Genomic DNA, 22,991 nt, shown 5'->3' with positions numbered 1-22,991 from the left:
TGACAAGTGGGAGGTACAAAAAATAAAAAATGTATGTTGATCATTACACTATTTGGTTGGAATAAGATTGGAAAAAATATGAAGTATTAGATATTTTTTGAGTGTAGTAGTCTTTAAATGAGTATGTAAATATAACAAAATATGAAGTATTAGATATTTTTTGAGTGTAGTAGTCTTTAAATGAGTATGTAAATATAACAAAGTGTATTGAATTCTATAAATAAAGTCCTAGCTTATCACATGCTAATATTCTGAAGTATTACATGTACTTAAAATCTATTTAAAGAGTAAAATATCAATTTGGAGAACAAGTATTTTTAAAAACCTTACATCCCTTCACCTAATGGTGAACTAACCATGTAGTTTTTATCCAACTCACATGCCAGTCTGCACCCTTCCAAAAGAAAATACTAATTCAAACAAAGTAACAATTCAAAATGATATAGTGAATAAGAATACCAAAGCTCGAAAACTATCAATTATTATGCAATAAATAGAAAATCAATGGCTATTTTATTGATCCAATTTTTAGATCTACATATTACAAATACAGAAATAAATAATATTATGATATAATTAAGGAATATACTATTCCATCCCTACCGTTAAACTTAAAAATTCAATGCCACTCATTTCCTATACTTACAACAGTCAGTAGATTACTAAAATTTATCTCAGGAATATATAAAAACAGAGTCAATCAACTATAAATTTCACTATGCCAACAGACACTTTTAAAAAAACTATCCGGCACACTTACATTATGAAAGCCTTACTAATAATATAGAAAAGTAAACAATGTAAATACTAATTTGGAATATTGGTATTGCCGAAATCTATTACTTAAAATAAAAACTTATTGTTTAAGAAAACTTACTTATAGCTCTTTCACAGACAACCAAAAATATTTAGCAAATAACTTTTTAAAGCTGCAAAATTAATCATTATAATTAATATTCAGATGAAAATTTGCTTTCCGTTAAAGTACCCCTACCTTCAAATTTGAAAAGTTGTCTTTAAAAAGAAGGTGAGGAGGGTCTACAGATTAAATACTTAAACTAAAAATACTTAAAGTAAAAATAATGGTACACACTACATCTGAAAATAATTGAGATTTGCTATTAAAATCTTTGCAGTACAAAAAAAAAACAGTGAACAAACAGAACACAAAAAATCAAAACTGCAAGCCTGCTTTCAACAAGTCAATATCCACAATCTTCAACAAAAATTATAAATGGCTCCTTGAAACTTGCCCACATCCAAATTCTAAGACTCCTATGAAAACTGACTTGGCTTCTTTTAATTCGTCTGTTCTTAATCTTTTTTCAAATCCAAAGGAGCTATATACGCTGAGGACAACAATTCAGCTACAAATACATAAATGCAGAAACATTCAAGGGAAAAAGTACATACCAGTTTAAAGTGCCTCTCACAACACATCCTCGCTTAAAAATCACCTTTTCTATTTCTCTTAACTAAAACCTTCTTCATTAGGCAGTTTCACGGCACAAAACTACTGAATTCAAATCCAACAGACCATGAGTTTGCTGTAATTTGCCAAATAAAAGCTAATGTTTAAACTTCTTTGTTCTTGACATAGTAGGGTTAAGTTATCATTTAGCCACAATCAGTAACATCTAGAAGAGCATCTCAGAGAGTCCAAGTATTCACTATTTCCTCACAATCTCCAGAAAGTCTACTGACACATTAGCCTGCACCAAAGTCAAAACACAAATCATCCTGTTCTAGTTTGGGATGCCACTGCACAAATATCGAGCAACACAATAACCCTGTTGTTTCCTGGTGCTGCTGCTGTCAGACCTATCAACTGCTCTGAAAACGAAGGGGATCCTTGAAATTTCATTTAATGATAAACATAATTTAAGCAACTTTGCTAATTTTACCAAGCCATCCTTCCATTTAAATCACCTTAAACAAACGATCTTATGTGTGCATCTTTTACTCATGACGCAGAAGAATACAGTAGACTGAACTTAAGAGCTATATATATATATATATAATTTCAGTTCCACTTGATTTCAACTAACAGAGTCACTTTCCAGACCTGCCAAGAGAGTCAAAAGTTTTACTATGTGCCTCCAACTATGTCTTACAGTATTAAGAGCCATTATAATCCTAAATATGAATTTTCCTTGCAGAAAATCTACCTGAGTCCACAAATATTCTCTGATAAAATCTGCCTTTTATGATGTAGATGTTTAAAATAAAAAAGCTTCATGACCACACCGGGCCATAGTTCCGGGTCAGGAACTGTTAAGTGAGGACTCCACCGGGCACACAACTTCCCACGTCATCCGTCATCATCAATGGGGCAATCCTCCGAAGACAGCGATTCGACTTTGTCCACGCCCCCAAGGATCAGGGTCCTTCTTTTAGCGCCAGGACAACTTCCTATCTCGGATCCGACACTGTCCCCCGACTCGGTGCCCAGATCGGTTTTCAGATTAGCCAGGACCGCCCAACCCGCGCTCCTCGGCGTCCCGCGGTCCCAGGGCAAACGCGCCACCGCGGCTCGCCCGAGGGGACCGGCTCCAGCCTCACTGACCCGCTCTGCGCACCTCCAGCCCGAGAAAACCGGCCCGCCGGGCTTTCCCGCGCCGCTACCGACGTGGACCGGCAAAGAAGAGAAATACCTAGGCGATGCTCCGAGACTCTCGCTGTCCAGATCCCTGGAAGTTCACTCACCGCCACACGGAGGCTGACAGGAGGAAGCCGGGGGTCAGGGAGCGCGGCCCTAACCGCACAAGCCGCGCTCGCCCCCCGCCCAGCATTCCCGTGCTTCCGGCTCTCACCCCCTCCCTTCCCCCCGGCCCGGCATCCTGAGGAGAAGCGCTTCGCACTGGGCAATGACCACACACCACACAAACGGAGATTGGGGCGCTCTTCGATGCAGCAGCCTCCAGAGGAACACCTCGGCCCCAACACGGCCGGAACAAAATGGAGTCCACGCTTCCCTCCGGTCCGGACAAACCGACGCACCGTTCTTCTGTTCATGCGCAGTCCAGGTCCAAACTGCAGATCAGGCATTCGTTACGCGCATGCGTGGACGCATCGCATCACTTTCTGTGATTGGTGTGAATGAAGAAGACTGTTACCTGGTAATAGTAAGCTTCTGCGCATGCTCTATTCCTAGCCAATCCTTTAGCCTGGACCCATCAGTGAAAAATTCCAATGTGCAGGAGGGCATAGCATATATAAACAAACCAAACTGGCTTCTTTTCTTTTCGGGATAAGGAAAAGATGTGAAAGACGATAGCTGGAGCTTCCTTCATTCTTCACTGCGGTGGTATTTGTTAGACCTGCGAAAACAAAAACAAAACGACAGTTTTTGCACAGACTGATAAAAGGAAGCTGTAATTAGAAGACCTGAAAGCTGCCTTGCCAGAAATCGGTTTTACAGAAAGCAGCCGCTCAGTGGCTTTTGACTGTGCTGTTAGATCTATGTGACTAGACACAACAAATCACACCATGTGGCAGTTCTCATGGGGGAGAAGAAATAGAGATATCCTCTGGGAAATGGAGGCATTCAACATTGGTCATGGTGTACTTCCAAAAGAACAGAGACACAGGAGCGACACTGTCACCTTTAGGCAGCTGGAAATGTCCTACACACACACACACACAGGCAATTTGTAAATGTGAGTCTGTTAGGTTAGAAAAACATGTAAGTAGGTATTGAAAAGGAAGAAAACGATAGGTAGGGAGAAGGGGGCAAAGGATAACTATAGACGAGGAATATGTGGTTCTGAGTTAAGGTCACGTGTAGTGATTCTCACCTACACAAAAATTTCAGCCAAGATTTAATAAGACCATAATTCACCTGGACCAGAATGTTCCTAGACTCTCAACATACTCGACAGGCATTACCAGCTTCCAACTACTTCCTATGTTGCTCTGGGCTGATCCTCCCCCTTCGGTTATCTCACACTCCTCCCAAATCGTATATTAGAGTAAATGACTGCCCTCTCTTTCATTATAATATAAAAAGGAAAGTTCTTGTCGATGTAACCACATGCTGGTCTCATTGTTGACTCTAAGCATTTTTATAAACTGAAAACAAGGTTTTCAGAAAAACAAAACAAACTTAAGTAACCACACTTACCTATGGAGACGTGGCATTCTTTCCTGGCATTTAGAAACACATGTCTATGTCACAAACATGCTGAATGAATGTCTCAAAAATTATTCGATGCCCCTCCAAAGCTAAGTGACTTTTTGAGTTGTCATGTTTTAAGGAGATTCTTTCTCTCTTAGTTCAGTTTAACCTTGTGAACTAACAACTGTTTTCGACCTCTTCACCAAACATGAGACCTGGTCCAAACCCATTTCTGCTATTCCTCCCTCCCTTAGCAGATAACCTGTTTTCCACACACTGTTACCTTTCACTCTAAGACTTCCCTACTTCCTCCCTCCTCCTATGGCAACATGAGTCACTCCTGCACTGTAGAATACAGGTTGTTTTTAAATCTAGAAGTTATTTCCCTTCCCCTTACTCACTATGGAATTTCAGAACCTTCCTCACTTGTTTTCATGTCCTTTTCTTAGGAAACCAGTCAGTCATGTTGGATTTCTGCCTTCTACACTCATTATTAATAGCTTGCTTTATCTCTCTTCTTATCTTCGCTGGCCCTGGGAAAGAATGCATGTCCCCTGTTGTAATGGCTGTTCCTGGTAGTCAGCTTGAGTACATCTGGACTGAACTACAAACCAGACTCACATGTGATCCAGATCTTGAGGCTGGAAGATGGAATTTTCCAATCTGGATCTTGGCTATGAAAAAAGGTAGTACTTGCCTTTAATCCCAGGAGATTGAGGCAAGGAGATCGCCCAGTTCAAGGTGAGCCTTGGATAAAACAAGTTCCAGATCCAGGCACGTTGGTGCACACCTTTAATCTGGGCCACACCTTCTGCTGGAGACCTACTTAAACACATTGCACTCGTCCTGATTCACTCTTCTTCCCTGCTTGTATTTATTTGCCAACACATCTGTTGGAATCTAATTCTACAGAAGACCAGCTGTAGCCTCATGGGACTGAGCAGCTACTAGATCCTTGGACTTCTCATTCACAGCTGACCATTATTGGGAGAATTGGACTAAGACTGTAAATCATCACAGCAAATTCCTTTAATATATGGAGACATTCCATAAGTTCTCTGACTCTAGAAAAACCTGACTAATACACCTGTGATGAGTCCTTTACTCTTCTTAAACAAGAGAAAATTTAGTATTTTAAATCTCCTCTGTAGAGCATTTCCTCTTCTCTTACAGATATATTTCTTTATATTTAATTTAAAAAAACTTCTATCCTATCATTTCTTTTGCAAAATTCCTCAAAGTATTTGTCTATTCACTATTTTTTCCTTTTTATGTTTTTATTGGATATTTTTATTTACATTCCTCTTTCCCAGTTTTCCCCCTCCTGGAACCCTCCTATCCCATCTGTATTAGTCAGGGTTCTCTAGAGTCACAGAAAGTATTGGCACTCTCTTTATAGTAAGGGAATTTGTGATGACTTACAGTCTTTAGTCCAACCCCCAACAATGGTCAGCAGCAGCTATGAATGGACGTCCAAGGATCTAGCAGTTGCTCAGTCCCACATAGCAAGCAGTCAAAGAGGGAGCGAATCTTCTTTCTTCCAATGTCCTTATGTAGATCTCCAGCAGAAGGCGTGGCCCAGATTAAAGATGTGTACCACAACGCCTGAATCTGGGATTTGCTTTGTCCCAAATGACCTTGAACTCAGAGATTTCCATGTCTTAATCTTCTGGGATTCATAGTCACTATGCCTCAAGATCTCCATGCCAAGATCCAGGTCAGAAACTTGTATCTCTCAGCCTCCAGATTAGCATCAAAGGTGAGCCTTCCAATTCTGGATTGTAGTTCATACCAGATATAATCAAGTTGACAAACATGAATAGTCACTACACAGTCCTAGCTGCCCCGGCTTCTATGAGGGTGTTCCTCCACCCCACTCCCACCTCCCCGCCCTCTATTCCCCTACACTGGGGCATCAATCAATCGAGCCTTCATAGGACCAAGGACAGCTCCTCGATGGCTGACAGACAAGGCCATCCTCTGCTACATATGCAGCTAGAACTATCTGTATTCCTTGGTTGATGGGTTATTCCCTAGGAGCTCTGGGGAGTCTGGTAGGTTGATATTATTCTTTCTATGAGACTGCAAACCCCTTGACCTCCTTCAGTCCTTTCTCTAGCTCCTCCATTGGGGACCCAGTGCTCAGTCCAATGGTTGGTTGCAAGCATCAACTCTGTATTTGTAAGGTTCTGGCAGGGCCTTTCAGGAGACAGCCATATCAGGTTTCCATCAGCAAGCGTTTCTTGGCATCTACAATAGTATCGGAGTTTGGTGACTGTATATGGGCTGGATCCTGAGATGGAAGAGTCTTTGGATAGCCTGTCCTTCAGTCACTGTTCAAAGCTTTGTCTCCAAATTTCCTCCTGTGAGTATTTTGTTCACTCTTCTAAAAACCACTGAAGTGTCCCAACCCACAGGACAGTCAACAGGGCTCCAGGAGCTACCTAGGAAGGGGGATAGGGGGAGGTCAAGAAACACAAAGAGGTGGACATCAAGACAGTATTCTGATCAAGCTGTCAAACTTTAATTTTCACACAAGGCGTTATAAAGGCAAGCAAGCAGGCATGGGGAGGGGTGAAGGGGGAAAAGTCATTGTATTCAGGGGAACAATCTCAGGAACAGTTTCTCAGAATTGTCTCTCAAGGTCTCAGCGAAGATTTTGCAGGTGCAGTAGGAACTTGGCATCATATTTCGATCATGAGGAGGTGAAGTGGAAAGGAGTTGCTATGATAACTTAACCACAGGTAAGCTTCATTTGTTTGAGCCCACTCGGGTGAGCTCTGTATGTATTGACCATCTAGCTTACTTGGCTAACCTTAAAACTAGTACATTTCCTTCTAAAAGCAGCCTAGAGAAAGCAAACTGGAAATGGCTGAGAGGAGGGGGTTTTTGAGATCTCTGTGAGAATGGCTCCTGGTACTGAAGCATCCACATTTTGGTCTTTCTTCTTCTTAGGCTTCATGTGGTCTGTGAATTGAATCTTGTATATTCCAAACTTTTGAGATAATACGAACTCATCAGTAAGTACAAATATCACGCAGGCTGATATTTTCTAGTTCCACCCATTTGCCTAAGAATTTCATGAATTCATTGTTTTTAATAGCTGAGTAGTACTCCACTGTGTAAATATACCACATTTTCTGTATCCATTCCTCTGTTGACAGACATCTAATTTATTTCCAGCTTCTGGCTATTATAATATGGCTATGATGAACATAGTGGAGCATGTGTCGTTAGTTGGGAGTACCTTCTGAGTATATGCCCAGGAGAGGTATAATTGGGTCCTCAGGTCATACTAAACTCAATTATCTGAGGAACAACCAGAATGATATCTGGAGTGATTGTACCACCTTGCAATCCCACCAGCAATGCAGGAGCATTCATCTTTCTCCACATCTTCATCAGCATCTGCTGTTACATGAGTTTTTCTTTTCATTTTTTTTAAATATTTTTATTTTCTATATTCTTTGTTTACATTCCAAATGATTTCCCCTTTCCCAGATCCCCCCCTCCCCATATGTCCCATAAACCTTCTTCTCTCCATCCATTCTACAATCACCTCTCTCCTTTTTCTCTGTCCTTATATTCCCCTCCAATGCTAGATCAATCCTTTCCAGGATAAGGACCCTCTCCACACTTCTTCATGGGAGTCATTTGTTATGTGATTTGTGCCTTGGGTATTCAGGGCTTCTGGGCTAATTAATATCCACTTATCAGAGATTGCATTCCATGTGTATTTTTTTTTAACTTTATTTTTTTTTATTTTTTTCATTCGATATAATTTATTTACATTTCAAATGATTTCCCTTTTCTAGCCCCCCCACTCCCCGAAAGTCCCGTAAGCCCCCTTCTCTTCCCCTGTCCTCCCACCCACCCCTTCCCACTTCCCCGTTCTGGTTTTGCTGAATACTGTTTCACTGAGTCTTTCCAGAACCAGGGGCCACTCCTCCTTTCCTCTTGTACCTCATTTGATGTGTGGATTATGTTTTGGGTATTCCAGTTTTCTAGGTTAATATCCACTTATTAGTGAGTGCATACCATGATTCACCTTTTGAGTCTGGGTTACCTCACTTAGTATGATATTCTCTAGCTCCATCCATTTGCCTAAGAATTTCATGAATTCATTGTTTCTAATGGCTGAATAGTACTCCATTGTGTAGATATACCACATTTTTTGCATCCACTCTTCTGTTGAGGGATACCTGGGTTCTTTCCAGCATCTGGCAATTATAAATAGGGCTGCTATGAACATAGTAGAACATGTATCCTTATTACATGGTGGGGAGTCTTCTGGGTATATGCCCAGGAGTGGTATAGCAGGATCTTCTGGAAGTGAGGTGCCCAGTTTTCGGAGGAACCGCCAGACTGATTTCCAGAGTGGTTGTACCAATTTGCAACCCCACCAGCAGTGGAGGAGTGTTCCTCTTTCTCCACACCCTCTCCAACACCTGCTGTCTCCTGAATTTTTAATCTTAGCCATTCTGACTGGTGTTAAGATGAAATCTTAGGGTTGTTTTGATTTGCATTTCCCTAATGACTAATGAAGTTGAGCATTTTTTAAGATGCTTCTCCGCCATCCGAAGTTCTTCAGGTGAGAATTCTTTGTTTAACACTGTACCCCATTTTTAATAGGGTTGTTTGGTTTTCTGGAGTCTAACTTCTTGAGTTCTTTATATATATTGGATATTAGCCCTCTATCTGATGTAGGATTGGTGAATATCTTTTCCCAATTTGTTGGTTGCCAATTTGTCCTCTTGATGGTGTCCTTTGCCTTACAGAAACTTTGTAATTTTATGAGGTCCCATTTGTCAATTCTTGCTCTTAGAGCATACGCTATTGGTGTTCTGTTCAGAAACTTTCTCCCTGTACCGATGTCCTCAAGGGTCCTCCCCAGTTTCTTTTCTATTAGCTTCAGAGTGTCTGGCTTTATGTGGAGGTCCTTGATCCATTTGGATTTGAGCTTAGTACAAGGAGACAAGGATGGATCAATTCGCATTCTTCTGCATGCTGACCTCCAGTTGAACCAGCACCATTTGTTGAAAAGGCTATCTTTTTTCCATTGGATGTTTTCAGCCTCTTTGTCGAGGATCAAGTGGCCATAGGTGTGTGGGTTCATTTCTGGATCTTCAATCCTGTTCCATTGATCCTCCTGCCTGTCACTGTACCAATACCATGCAGTTTTTAACACTATTGCTCTGTAGTATTGCTTGAGGTCAGGGATACTGATTCCCCCAGATTTTCTTTTGTTGCTGAGTATAGTTTTAGCTATCCTGGGTTTTTTGTTGTTCCAGATGAATTTGATAATTGCTCTTTCTAACTCTGTGAAGAATTGAGTTGGGATTTTGATGGGTATTGCATTGAATCTATATAGTGCTTTAGGCAAAATGGCCATTTTAACTATATTGATTCTACCTATCCATGAGCATGGGAGGTTTTCCCATATTTTGAGGTCTTCTTCCATTTCCTTCTTCAGAGTCTTGAAGTTCTTGTCATACAGATCTTTCACATATTTGGTAAGAGTCACCCCAAGATACTTTATACTGTTTGTGGCTATTGTGAAGGGGGGCATTTCCCTAATTTCTTTCTCAGCCTGCTTATTCTTTGAGTATAGGAAGGCCACTGATTTGCTTGAGTTGATTTTATAGCCTGCCACTTTGCTGAAGTTGTTTATCAGCTGTAGGAGCTCTCTAGTGGAGTTCTTTGGGTCACTTAGGTAGACGATCATGTCGTCTGCAAATAATGATAGTTTGACTTCTTCCTTTCCAATTTGTATCCCTTTGACCTCCTTATGTTGTCGAATTGCCCGAGCTAGTACCTCAAGTACAATATTGAAAAGATAAGGAGAAAGGGGGCAGCTTTGTCTGGTCCCTGATTTCAGTGGGATTGCTGCAAGTTTCTCTCCATTTAGTTTGATGCTGGCTACTGGTTTGCTGTATATTGCTTTTACTATGTTTAGGTATGGGCCTTGAATTCCTGTTCTCTCCAAGACTTTAAGCATGAAAGGATGCTGAATTTTGTCAAATGCTTTTTCAGCATCCAATGAAATGACCATGTGGTTTTGTTCTTTGAGTTTGTTTATGTAGTGGATTGTATTGATGGATTTCCGTATATTGAACCAACCCTGCATTCCCGGGATAAAGCCTACTTGATCATGGTGGATGATCGTTTTGATGTGTTCTTGGATTCGGTTGGCAAGAATTTTATTGAGTATTTTTGCATCGATGTTCATAAGGGAAATTGGTCTGAAGTTCTCTTTCTTTGTTGGATCTTTGTGTGGCTTTGGTATCAGCGTAATTATGGCTTCGTAGAAGGAATTGGGTAGTGTTCCTTCTGTTTCTATTTTGTGGAATAGTTTGAAGAGTATTGGTGTTAACTCTTCTTTGAAGGTCTGGTAGAATTCTGCACTGAAGCCATCTGGTCCTGTGCTTTTTTTGGTTGGAAGACTTTCTATGACTCCTTCTATTTCTTTAGGCAGTATGGGACTGTTTAGATGGTCTAGTTGGTCCTGATTTAATTTTGGTATTTGGTATCTGTCAAGGAAATTGTCCATTTCCTCCAGATTCTCCAGTTGTGTTGAGTACAGGCTCTTGTAGTAGGATCTGATGATTTTTTGGATTTCCTCAGTTTCCGTTGTTATATCTCCCTTTTCATTTCTAAGTTTGTTAATTTGGATACTTTCTCTGTGCCCTTTGGTCAGCCTGGTTAAGGGTTTATCTATCTTGTTGATTTTCTCAAAGAACCAGCTCCTGGTTTTGTTGATTTTTTGTATGGTTCTCTTTGTTTCTACTTGATTGATTTCGGCCCTGAGTTTGATGATTTACTGCCTTCTACTCCTCCTGGGCGAAATAGCTTCTTTTTGTTCTAGGGTTTTCAGGTGTGTCATTAAGCTGGTAATGTATGCTCTCTCCATTTTCTTTTTGGAGGCACTCAGGGCTATGAGTTTTCCTCTTAGCACTGCTTTCATTGTGTCCCATAGATTTGGGTATGTTGTGCTTTCATTTTCATTGTGTTCTAAAAAGTCTTTAATTTCTTTCTTTATTTCTTCCTTGACCAAGGTATCATTGAGTAGAGTATTGTTCAGTTTCCACGTGTATGTGGGTTTTCTGTTGTTTCTGTTGCTATTGAAGACCACTTTTACTCCATAGTGATCAGATAGGAGGCATGGGATTAGTTCTATCTTCTTATATTTGTTGAGGTCTGTCTTGTGACCTATTATATGGTCGATTTTGGAGAAGGTACCGTGAGGTGCTGAGAAAAAGGTATATTCTTTTGTTTTAGGATAGAATGTTCTATATATATCTGTTAAATCTAATTGGTCCAAAGCTTCAATTAGTTTCATTGTGTCCCTGTTTAGTTTCTGTTTTCCTGATCGGTCCATTGAGGAAAGTGCAGTGTTGAAGTCACCCACAATTATTGTGTTAGGTGCAATGTGTGCTTTGAGTTTTAACAAAGTTTCTTTTACGAAAGAGGGTGCCCTTGCATTTGGGGCATAGATGTTCAGGATTGACAGTTCTTCTTTTTGTATTTTTCCTTTGACCAGCAAGAAGTGTCCCTCAGGGTCTCTTTTGATGACTTTGGGTTGAAAGCCAATTTTATCTGATATTAAAATGGCTACTCCAGCTTGTTTCCTGAGACCATTTGCTTGTAAAATTGTTTTCCAGTCTTTTACTCTAAGGTAGTGTTTGTCTTTGACCCTGAGGTGTGTTTCCTGTAAGCAGCAAAATGTAGGGTCCTGTTTACGTATCCAGTCAGTTAGTCTGTGTCTTTTTATTGGGGCATTAAGTCCATTGATGTTAAGAGATATTAAGGAATAGTGATTGTTACTTCCTATCATTTTTGACGTTATTTTTTAAATTTGAATGCTTAACTTCTTTTGGGTTTGATGAAAGGTTACTATCTTGCTTTTTCCAGGGTGAAGTTTCCCTCCTTGTATTGGTGTTGTCCTCCTATTATCCTTTTTAGGGCTGGGTTTGTGGATAGATATTGGGTAAACTTGGTTTTTTCATGAAATATCTTAGTTTCTCCATCTATGGTGATTGAGAGTTTTGCTGGATATAGTAGTTTTGGTTGGCATTTGTGTTCTCTTAGAGTCTGCATGAGATCTGCCCAGGACCTTCTAGCCTTCATAGTCTCAGGTGAAAAGTCTGCTGTGATTCTGATAGGTCTTCCTTTATATGTTACTTGGCCTTTTTCTCTTACTTCCTTTAGTATTCTTTCTTTGTTTAGAACATTTGGTGTTTTGATTATTATGTGACAGGAAGTATTTCTGTTCTGGTCCAGTCTGTTTGGAGTTCTGTAGGCTTCTTGTATATTCATGGGCATCTCTCTCTTTAGGTTAGGGAAGTTTTCTTCCATAATTTTATTGAAGATATTTGCTGGCCCTTTAAGTTGTAAATCTTCACTCTCATCTATGCCTATAATCCTTAGGTTTGGTCTTCTCATTGTGTCCTGGATTTCCTGGATATTTTGGGTTACAAGCTTTTTGCATTTTGCATTTTCTTTAACTGTTGAGTCCATGGTTTCTATGGTATCTTCAGCATATGAGATTCTTTCTTCTATCTCTTGTATTCTGTTTTGATATTTGCATCTCTGTCCCCTGATTTCTTCCCAAGGCTTTCTATCTCCAAAGTTGTCTCCCTTTGAGTTTTCTTAGTTGTTTCTACTTCTGATTTTAGATCCTGGGTGGTATTGCTTAGCTCCTTCACTTGCTTGTTTGTGCTTTCCTGTAATTCTTTAAGAGATTTTTGTGTTTCCTCTTTCATGACCTCAGCCTGTTGACCAAAGTTCTCCTGTATTTCTTTAAGAGATTTTTGTGTTTCGTCTTTCATGACCTCAGCCTGTTGACCAAAGTTCTGTATTTCTTTGTGTTTTTTGCATTTCCTCCTTGTTGGCTTTTGTATTCTCCTGGATTTCTTTCAATGATTTTTGTGTTTCCCTTGCAAGGGCTTCTAACTTTTGATCCATTTTCTCCTGAATTTCTTTAAGTATGTCCTTCATGTGTTCCTGTACCAGCATCATGACCAGTGATTTTAAATCCAAATCTTGTTTTACTGGTGTGATGGGGTATCCAGGACATGTTGGTAGAGGAGAATTGGGTTCAGATGTTGCCATATTGCCTTGATTTCTGTTAGTGACGTCCCTGCGTTTGCCTTTTGCCATCTAGTTCTCACTGGTGTTAGTTTGTCTTGTCAGTGCTGGACTCACCAGTGCAAGCTGCCCCTTCCCAGTTGGCCTCTGGTGCACAGCTTACCTCCTGCACTGCTTGTAGACAGGGTGCTGCTGCCCAGGCTGTTCAGATCCCAAAGCAGGCACCCGAAGGCTCCCGCTGGGGCCCGCTGGATTCACTGGAGCACACTGAGTTCTCCCAGCTGGCCGCCCGGAAGCCCAGCTAGCCACTTGCAGGACTTGGAGATGTGGTGCTGCCGCCCAGGATGATCTGGATCCGGAAGCGGAGAGAGTAGAGCTGAGGGCTTCCGCCTGAGGCCTTGCCCCAGATTGTGTCTGTGGACCAGATGGAGCCCGTGTGCACCCCCAGGGAGTGCCGAAGGTGTATGCTGCTGTGACCTCCCCTGTGTTTCGCTCACTCTGCTGGGCAGCCGATCTGCCAACCGGGCTGGCGCACACAAGGTTAGCCTGGCCGCCCAGTCCCTGAGTCCAGGCAAAAGCCTGGATGGCCAAGGTGCGAGCAAAGTTCCCCTAGGGCAATGACTATTAATTGGGTCCGCCAGGTGATTAGGATGGCGGGCGTGTGCGCCCGCGCTCCCTGAAAGCGTCGGGAGAGTCTGCTGTGCTAACAACCTCCTGGGCGGGTTGACTCACAGATGGCCCACCAAGCCGCCCAGTTCTTGGGGTCAGTCCTGTGCCTTTTGGGGCCTAGACCCCCGCTTTATTAGCCTCAGGCTATGCCTGTTACAGGTCTGCCTGCCAGAGCTCTCTGTCGTTCTGCAGGCAAAATGGCGGCGGCGCGCGCGCAGTCCTGGGCAAAAAACCTCCTGGCTGGGTTGGCACCCCGATGGCTCCCCGACCAGCCCAGGGCCTGGGTGCAGGCCAACGCCCGTCGGGCTCAGACCACCGCGGTGTTGGCCTCGGATTATGTTTGTGTACCTCAGTCTGTCCGATCCCTGGAGTCTGGAACCAAGATGGATGCACCTCTCCTGACTGGTGGGAGGCCGAGTTCTGAAGTCCATGTGTATTATTTTGTGATTGGGTTACCTCACTTAGGATGATATTTTCCAGATCAAACCATTTCCCTAAAAATTTTGTGAATTCATTGTTTCTAATTGCTGAGTAGTATTCCATTGTGTAAATATAACACATTTTCTGTATCCATTGCTCCTTTGATGGACATCTAGGTTCTTTCCAGCTTCTGGCTATTATAAATAAGGCTGCTATGAACATAATGGAGCATGTGTCTTTATTGCATGCCGGAGAATACTTTGGGTATATGCCCAGGAGAGGTATAGCAGGGTCCTCCGGAAGTGTCATGTCCAGTTTTCTGAGGAACCGCCAAACTAACTTGCAAAGTGGTTGTACCATCTTACAGCCCCATCAGCAGTGGAGGAGTGTTCCTCTTTCTCCACATCCTCGCCAACACCTGCTGTCTCCTGAGTTTTTGACCTTAGCCATTCTGACTGGTGTAAGGTGAAATCTCAGGGTTGTTTTGATTTGCATTTCCCTAATTATTAATGATGTTGAACACTTCTTAAGGTGCCTCTCGGCCATCCGAATTTCTTCAGGTGAAAATTCTTTGTTTAGATCTGTACCCCATTTTTAATGAGGTTATTTGGGTCCCTGGGGTCTAACTTCTTGAGTTCTTTGTATATATTGGATATTAGCCCTCTATCAGATGTAGGGTTGGTGAATATCTTTTCCCAATTTGATGGTTGCCATTTTGTCCTTTTAACAGTGTCCTTTGCCTTACAGAAACTTTGTAATTTTATGAGGTCCCATTTGACAATTCTTGATCTTAGAGCATAAGCTATTGGTGTTCTGTTCAGGAACTTTTCCCCTGTGCCCATGTCCTCAAGGGTCTTCCCCAGTTTCTTTTCTATTAGTTTCAGTGTGTCTGGTTTTACATGGAGGTCCTTGATCCACTTGGAGTGAAGTTTAGTACATGGAGATAAGAATGGATCAATTCTTCTGCATGCTGACCTCCAATTGAACCAGCACCATTTGTTGAAAAGGCTATCTTTTTTCCACTGGATGTTTTCGGCTCTTTTGTCGAAAATCAAGTGACCACAGGTGTGTGGATTCATTTCTGGATCTTCAATTCTATTCCATTGGTCCATTTGTCTGTCACTGTGCCAATAACATGCAGTTTTTAACACTATTGCTCTGTAGTATTGCTTGAAGTCAGGGATACTGATTCCCCCAGAATTTCTTTTGTTGTTGAGAATAGTTTTAGCTATCCTGGTTTTTTTTGTTATTCCAGATGAATTTGAGAATTGCTTTTTCTAACTCTGTGAAGAACTGAGTTGGGATTTTGATGGGGACTGTGTAGAATCTGTAGATCGCTTTTGGCAAAATGGCCATTTTAACTATATTAACCCTGCCGATTAACGAGCATGGCAGATTTTTCCATTTTCTGAGGTCTTCTTCGATTTCCTTCTTCGGAGACCTTCTCCTTCTTTGTTGGATCTTTGTGTGGTTTTGTTATCAGTGTAACTGTGGCTTCGTAGAACGAGTTGGGTAGAGTTCCTTCTGTTTCTCTTTTGTGGAATAGTTTGAAGAGTATTGGTGTTAGGTCTTCTATGAAGGTCTGATAGAATTCTGCACTGAAGCCCTCTGGTCCCATGCTTTTTTTTTTTTTTTTTTTTTGGTTGGGAGACTTTCTATGACCCTTTTTATTTCTTCAGGTGTTATGTGAATGTTTAGATGTTCTATTTGATCCTGATTTAGTTTTGGTGTCAGATATCTGTCTAGGAAACTGTCCATTTCCTCCAGATTCTCCAGTTGTGTTAAGTATAGGGTTTTGTAGTAGGATCTAATAATTTTTTGAATTTCCTCAGTTTCTGTTGTTATATCTCCCTTTTCATTTCTAAGTTTGTTAATCTGTATACTGTCTCTGTGTCCTTTGGTTAGTCTGGCTAAGGGTTTATCTATCTTGTTGATTTTCTCAAAGAACCAGCTCCTGGTTTTCTTGATTCTTTGTATGGTTCTCTTTGTTTCTATTTGATTGATTTTGGCCCTGAGTTTGATGATTTCCTGCCTTCTACTCCTCCTGGGTGAAATAGCTTCTTTTTGTTCCAGGGCTTTCAGGTGTGTCATTAAGCTGTTAGTGTATGCTCTCTCCATTTTCTTTTTGGAGGCACTCAGGGCTATGAGTTTTCCTCTTAGCACTGCTTTCATTGTGTCCCAAAGATTTGGGTATGTTGTGTCTTCATTTTCATTAAGTTCTAAAAAGTCTTTCTTTCTTTATTCCTTGACCAAGGTATCATTGAGTAGAATGTTGTTCAGTTTCCATGTATATGTGGGTTTTCTGTTGTTTTTGTTGCTATTGAAGACCACTTTTACTCCATAGTGATCAGATAGGAGGCATGGGATTAGTTTGATCTTATATTTGTTGAGGTCTGTCTTGTGCCCAATTATATGGTCTATTTTGCAGAAGGTACCATGAGATGCTGAGAAAAAGGTATATTCTTTTGCTTTAGGATAAAATGTTCTATATATATCTATTAAATCTAATTTGTCCAAAGCTTCAATTAGTTTCACTGTGTCCCTGTTCAGTTTCTGTTTTCCTGATCAGTCCATTGAGGAAAGTGCAGTGTTGAAGTCACCCACAATTATTGTGTTAGGTGCAATGTGTGCTTTGAGCTTTAGTAAGGTTTCTTGTATGAATGAGGATGCCCTTGCATTTGGAGCATAGATGTTCAGGATTGAGAATTCTTCTTGTTGTATTTTTCCTTTGACCAGCAAGAAGTGTCCCTCAGAGTCTCTTTTGATGACTTTGAGTTGAAAGTCAATTTTATATGATATTAGAATGGCTACTCCAGCTTGTTTCCTGTGATCATTTGCTTGTAAAATTGTCTTCCAGCCTTTTACTCTAAGGTAATGTTTGTCTTTGACACTGAGGTGTGTTTCCTGTATGCAGCAAAATGTAGGGTCCTGTTTACATATCCAGTCGGTTAGTCTATGTCTTTCTATTGGGGCATTGAGTCCATTGATGTTAAGAGATATTAAGGAATAGTGATTATTACTTCCGGTCATTTTTTATGTTATTTTTTTAAATTTGATTGGTTAACTTCTTTTGGGTTTGATGAAAGAAGGTTACTATCTTGCTTTTTCCAGGGTGAAGTTTCCCTCCTTGTATTGGTGTTTTCCTCATATTATCCTTTGTAGGGCTGGGTTTGTGGATAGATATTGGGTAAACTTGCTTTTGTCATGGAATATCTTAGTTTCTCCATCTATGGTGTTTGGGAGTTTTGCTGGGTATAGTAGTTTTGGCTGGCATTTGTGTTCTTTTAGAGTCTGCATGAGATCTGCCCAGGATCTTCTAGCCTTCATAGTCTCAGATGAAAAGTCTGCTGTGATTCTGATAGGTCTTCCTTTATATGTTACTTGGCCTTTTTCTCTATCTGCCTTTAATATTCTTTCTTTGTTTAGTACATTTGGTGTTTTGATTATTATGTGACAGAAGTATTTCTGTTCTGGTCCAGTCTGTTTGGAGTTCTGTAGGCTTCTTGTATATTCATGGGCATCTCTCTCTTTAGGATAGGGAAGCTTTCTTCCATAATTTTATTGAAATATTTGCTGTCCCTTTAAGTTGTAAGTCTTCACTCTCATCTATACCTATAATCCTTAGGTTTGGTCTTCTCATTGTGTCCTGGATTTCCTGGATGTTTTGGGTTACAATCTTTTTGCATTTTGCATTTTCTTTAACTGTTGAGTCCATGGTTTCTATGGTATCTTCAGCATCTGAGATTCTTTCTTCTATCGCTTTTATTCTGTTGTTGATATTTGCATCTATGTCCCCTGATTTCTTCCCAAGGTTTTCTATCTCCAAAGTTGTCTCCCTTTGAGTTTTCTTAGTTGTTTCTACTTCTGATTTTAGATCCTGGATGGTTTTGCTTAGCTCCTTCACTTGCTTGTTTGTGTTTTCCTGTAATTCTTTAAGAGATTTTTGTGTTTCCTCTTTCATGACCTCAGTCTGTTGACCAAATTTCTACTGTATTTCTTTAAGTGATTTTTGCGTTTCCTCTTTATTGGCTTTTGTATTCTCCTGAATTTCTTTCAATGATTTTTGTGTTTCCCTTGTAAGGGCTTCTAACTTTTGATCCATTTTCTCCTGAATTTCTTTAAGTATGTCCTTCATGTGTTCCTGTACCAGCATCATGACCAGTGATTTTAAATCCACATCTTGTTTTTCTGGTGTGATGGGGTATCCAGGACATGCTGTTAAAGGAGAATTGAGTTCAGATGCTGCCATATTGCCTTGATTACTGTTAGTGATTTTCCTGTGTTTGCCTTTTGCCATCTAGTTCTCACTGGTGTTAGTTGGTCTTGTTGTCAATGCTGGACTCACCAGCGCAAGCTGCCTCTTCCCAGCTGGCCTCTGGTGCACAGCTGACCTCCTGCACTCCCTGGAGACAGGGTGCTGTGGCCCAGGCTGTTCAGATCCCGAAGCAGACACCTGAAGGCTCCTGCCCGGGGCCTGCTGGACTCACAGAGCACACTGACTCCTCCCAGCTGACCTCCCAGGTGCCCCTCTAGCCTCTTGCAGGGCCTGGAGATGTGGTGTTGTAGCCCAGGCTATTCTAGATCCCAAAGCGGAGTTCTGAAGGCTCCCGCTAGAGGCCTCAGGACTGGAACCTAAGCTCGATATGACTGGGGCTCCTGATCAATGATCTTTGAGGGAAGCTGTGTTCATGTGCCAGATCTGGCTCTAATACACTGTAAAATTCAACATTTGAATGTTGTTTTGAGTCGGGTGAGCAGTGAAGCCACCCTCTACCCCCAGGCGAGTAGACATGCGTTTTTCATCTTCCCATTTTGACGGCTGTGAGGTGGATCTCAAGATTGTGTTGATTTGCATTTCACTGATGATTAAAATTATTGAACATATCATTAGATGCTTCTCAGCCATTCGAGTTTCCTCAGTTGAGAATTCTCTGATTAGCTCTGTTCCCATTGTTTAATAGGGTTATTTGATTTTCTTGGGTCTGCCTTCTTTTTTTATTAGATACTTGCTTTATTTACATTTCAAATGTTAACCCCTTTCAATGTTACCCCATCAAAAACCTCCTTCCCCCTAGTGATGCCCCACCCCAGTTTCCTGTCTTGCATTCCCCTATTCTGGGGAATCAAGCCTTCACAGGTCCAATGGCCTCTCCTCTCATTGATGCCTCAAATGGTCATCTTCTGCTATGTATGTTGGTGGAGCCGTGGCTCCCTCCATGTGTACTAGTTGGTTGATGGTTTGGTTCATGGGAGTTCTGGGGGTATTGGTTGGTACATATTATTGTTTCTCCTGTGGAGCTGCAAACCTTAAGCTCCTTGGGTGCACTCTCTATCTGTTCCATTGTGGACCCTATTCTCATTCTATTGGTTGGTTGAGAGTCATGGTTATTTTGATCCACTTTCCAAAAAAGATCAAAGTATCCATAAAGCAAAGGACACTGTCAATAGGACAAAACAGCAACCAAAAGATTGGGAAAAGATCTTTACCAACCCTACATCCAATAAAGAACTAATATCCAATACATACAAAGAACTCAAGGACTCCAGAGAACCAAATAACCTTATTAAAAATGGAGTACACAGCTAAACAAAGAATTCTCAAATGAGGAATACCAGATGACTGAGAAATACCTAAAGAAATGTTCAACATCCTTAATCATCAGGGAAATGCAAATCAAAACAATGACGAGATTCCATCTTACACCAGTCAGAATGGCCAAGATCAAAAACTCAGGAGACAGCACATGCTGGAGAGGATGTGGAGAAAGAGGAACACTCCTCCACTGCTAGTGGGATTGCAAGCTGGTAAAACCACTCTGGAAATCAGTTTGGCAATTCCTCAGAAAATTAGACACAGTACTACCTAAGGACCCAGCTATGCCACTCCTGGGCATATACTCAGAAGATGCTCTTACATGTAATAAGGACATATGCTCCATTATGTTCATAGCAGCCTTGTTTATACTAGCCAGAATATGGAAAGAGTCCAGAAAATGTGATACTTTTACACAATGGAGTACTACTCAGCTATTAAAAACAATAAATTCATGAAATTTTTAGGCAAATGGATAGAGCTAGAAACTATTATCCTGAGTGAGGTAACCCAATCACAAAAGATACACAGAGTATGCAATCACAGATAAGCGGATATTAGCCCAAAAACTCAGAATTCACAAGATACAACTCACAGACCACATGAAGCTCAAGAAGAAGGAAGACCAAAGTTGGGTCTACCTTCTTGAGTTCTTTGTCCATATTGGATATTAGCCATCCATCGGATTTAGAATTGGTAAAAAGATCTTTTCCAAGTCTGTGGGTTGCTGTTTTGTACTGTTGACAGTGTCCTTTACCTTACAAAAGATTTACAATTTTATGATGTCCCATTTGTCGATTTTTGATCTTAGAGCATAAGGCATTGCTGTTCTGCTCAGGAACTTTCCCTTTATGCTCATGTATTTGAGATTTTCCCTACATTCTATTCGCTTAGATTCAGTAATCTGGTTTTAGGTGGATGTCCTGGATCCAGTTGGACTTGAGGTTTGTACAGGGAGATATGAATGGATCAATTTTATATCCAGCTAACTTTTTGGAGTTGTTTAGCAGGTTTAGGATTTCTCTGGTGGAATTTTTGGGGTTACTTAAGCATATTATCATATCATTTTCATATAGTGATATTTTGATTTCTTCCTTTCCAATCTGAATCCCTTTGACGTCCTTTTGTTATCTAATTGCTCTAGCTAGGGCTTAAAGGACTATATTGAACAGGGAGGGAGAAAGAGGGCAGGCTTGTCTAGTCCCGAATTTTAGTGAGATTGCTTTAAGTTACTCTCCATATAGTTTGATGTTGGCTACTGGTTGGCTGTATATTGTTTTTACTATGTTTAGGTATGGGTTTTGAATTACTGATCATTCCAAGACTTTTTACATGAATGGATGCTGAATTTTGTCAAATGCTTTTTCAGCATCTAATGAAATGATCATGTGGGGTTTTTCTTTGAGTTTGTTTATGTAGCGGATTAGGTTGACAGATTTCTATATATGGAACCATCCAGGCATTCCTGTGATGAAGCCTACTTGATTGTGATGGATGATCTTTTTGATGTGTTCTTGGATTCGGTTGGCAAGAATTTTATTGAGTATTTTTGCATCAATGTTTATAAAGGAAATTGGTCTGAAGTTCTGTTCTTTCTTTGGTCTTTGTGTGGTTTAGGTATAATAAACATAATTGTGACTTCATAGAACAAATTGTCTTATTGTTCCTATTTTGTGGAATAGTTTGAAGAGTATTTGTATTAGGTCTTCTTTGAAGGTCTAATAGAATTCTCCACTAAACCCATCTGTTACTGGGCTTTTTGTTGTTGTTGTTGTTGTTGTTGTTGTTTGAGAGACTATTAATGACTGCTTCTATTTCTTTAGGGGTTATGGGACGGGTTAGATGGTTTATCAGATCCTGTTTTAACTTTGGCCACTGATATGTGTCTAGAAAATTGCCCCTTTCATCCAGATTTTCCAATTTTGTTGAGTATGATCTTTTGTAGTAGTATGGGGTGATTTTTTTTTTCAATTTTCACAGTTTCCATTGTTATGTCTCCCTTTTCATTTCTGATTTTATTAATTTGGATACTGTCTCTGTGCCCTCTGGTTAGTTTGTTAAGGGTTTATCTATCCTGTTGATTTGCTCAAAGAACTAGCACCTGGTATTGCTGATTCTTCTTGTAGTTCTTTTTGGTACTATTTGTTTGATTTCAGCCCTGAGTTTGATTATTTCCTGCCATCTGTTCCTCGTGTGTGTGTTTGCTTCTTATTCTAGAACTTTCAAGTGTACTGTCAAGCTTCTAGTGTAAGCTCTCTCCAATTTCTTTTTGGAGGCACTTAGAGCTATGAGTTTTCCTCTTACCAGTGCTTTCATTGTGTCTGATAAGTTTTGGTATGATGTGTCTTCGTTTTCATTAAATTCTAAAAAGTCTTTAATTTCTTGATTTCTTTCTTGACCAAGTGATCATTGAGTAAAGCATTGTTCAGCTTCCATGTGTATGTGTGTTTTCTGTTATTTTTGTTGGAATGATCTTTCAATTGCTGAGAGTGGGGTGTTGAAGTCTCCCACTATTATTATGTAGGGTGTGATGTATGCTTTGAACTTTAGTAAAGTTTCTTTTATGAATGTGAGTGCTCTTGCATTTGGAGCATAGATGTTCACAATTGAGAGTTCATCTTGGTAGACGGTTCCTTTGACCAGTATTAGGTGTCCTTCCTTATCTTTTTTGATAACTTTTGGCTGAAAGTTGATTTTTTTTCGATATTAGAATAGCTACTCTAGCTTGTTTCATGAGACTATTTGCTTGGAAAATTGTTTTCCAACTTTTTACTCTGAGGTAATGTTTGTCTTTGTCACTGAGGTTTTTAATGCACCAAAATGCTGGGTTCTGTTTATGTGTCCAGTCTGTTAGTCTATGCTGTTTTATTGGGAAATTGAATCCATGGATGTTAAGATATGTTAAGGAAAAGTGATTGTTGCTTCCTGTTATTTTTGTTGTTAGGGTTGGAATATATTTGTGTGGCTATCTTCTTTTGGGTTTGTTTAAAGATTACCTTCTTGCTTTGTCTAAGGTGTAGTTTCCTTCCTTGTGTTGGTGGTTTCCATCTAAAATCCTTTGTAGAGCTGGGTTTGGGGAAAGACATTGTGTAAATTTGGTTTTGT

General features: G+C 40.5%; 2 protein-coding genes across 5 annotated transcripts in view; one reads left to right on the top strand and one right to left on the bottom strand.

The window, feature by feature from the left end:
• The window catches only part of LOC127680559 (RNA-binding protein 12B-A), a 57,668-nt gene that overhangs the window by 3,786 nt on the left and 30,891 nt on the right, over positions 1-22,991 (bottom strand). Inside the window, exon 1 of one of the 4 annotated variants that reach the window (XM_052176101.1) lies at positions 2,880-2,970. The exons of 2 other annotated variants lie outside the window; for them this stretch is intronic. The gene's annotated coding sequence lies outside the window, so the exon portion shown is untranslated. Of the gene's footprint in view, positions 1-2,654; positions 2,720-2,879; positions 2,971-22,991 lie in introns of those variants that run through there. One more of the 4 variants, XM_052176098.1, reaches the window with a different exon arrangement.
• Positions 1-22,991, top strand: part of Cibar1 (CBY1 interacting BAR domain containing 1) — a 69,760-nt gene that overhangs the window by 26,677 nt on the left and 20,092 nt on the right. The gene's annotated exons all lie outside the window — the stretch shown is intronic.

Source organism: Apodemus sylvaticus, chromosome 3 (genome assembly GCF_947179515.1).
Source record: "Apodemus sylvaticus chromosome 3, mApoSyl1.1, whole genome shotgun sequence".
NCBI lineage: Eukaryota > Metazoa > Chordata > Mammalia > Rodentia > Muridae > Apodemus > Apodemus sylvaticus.
Note: the sequence above shows the minus strand (reverse complement) of the source record. Positions and strands in the feature narration are given on the sequence as shown.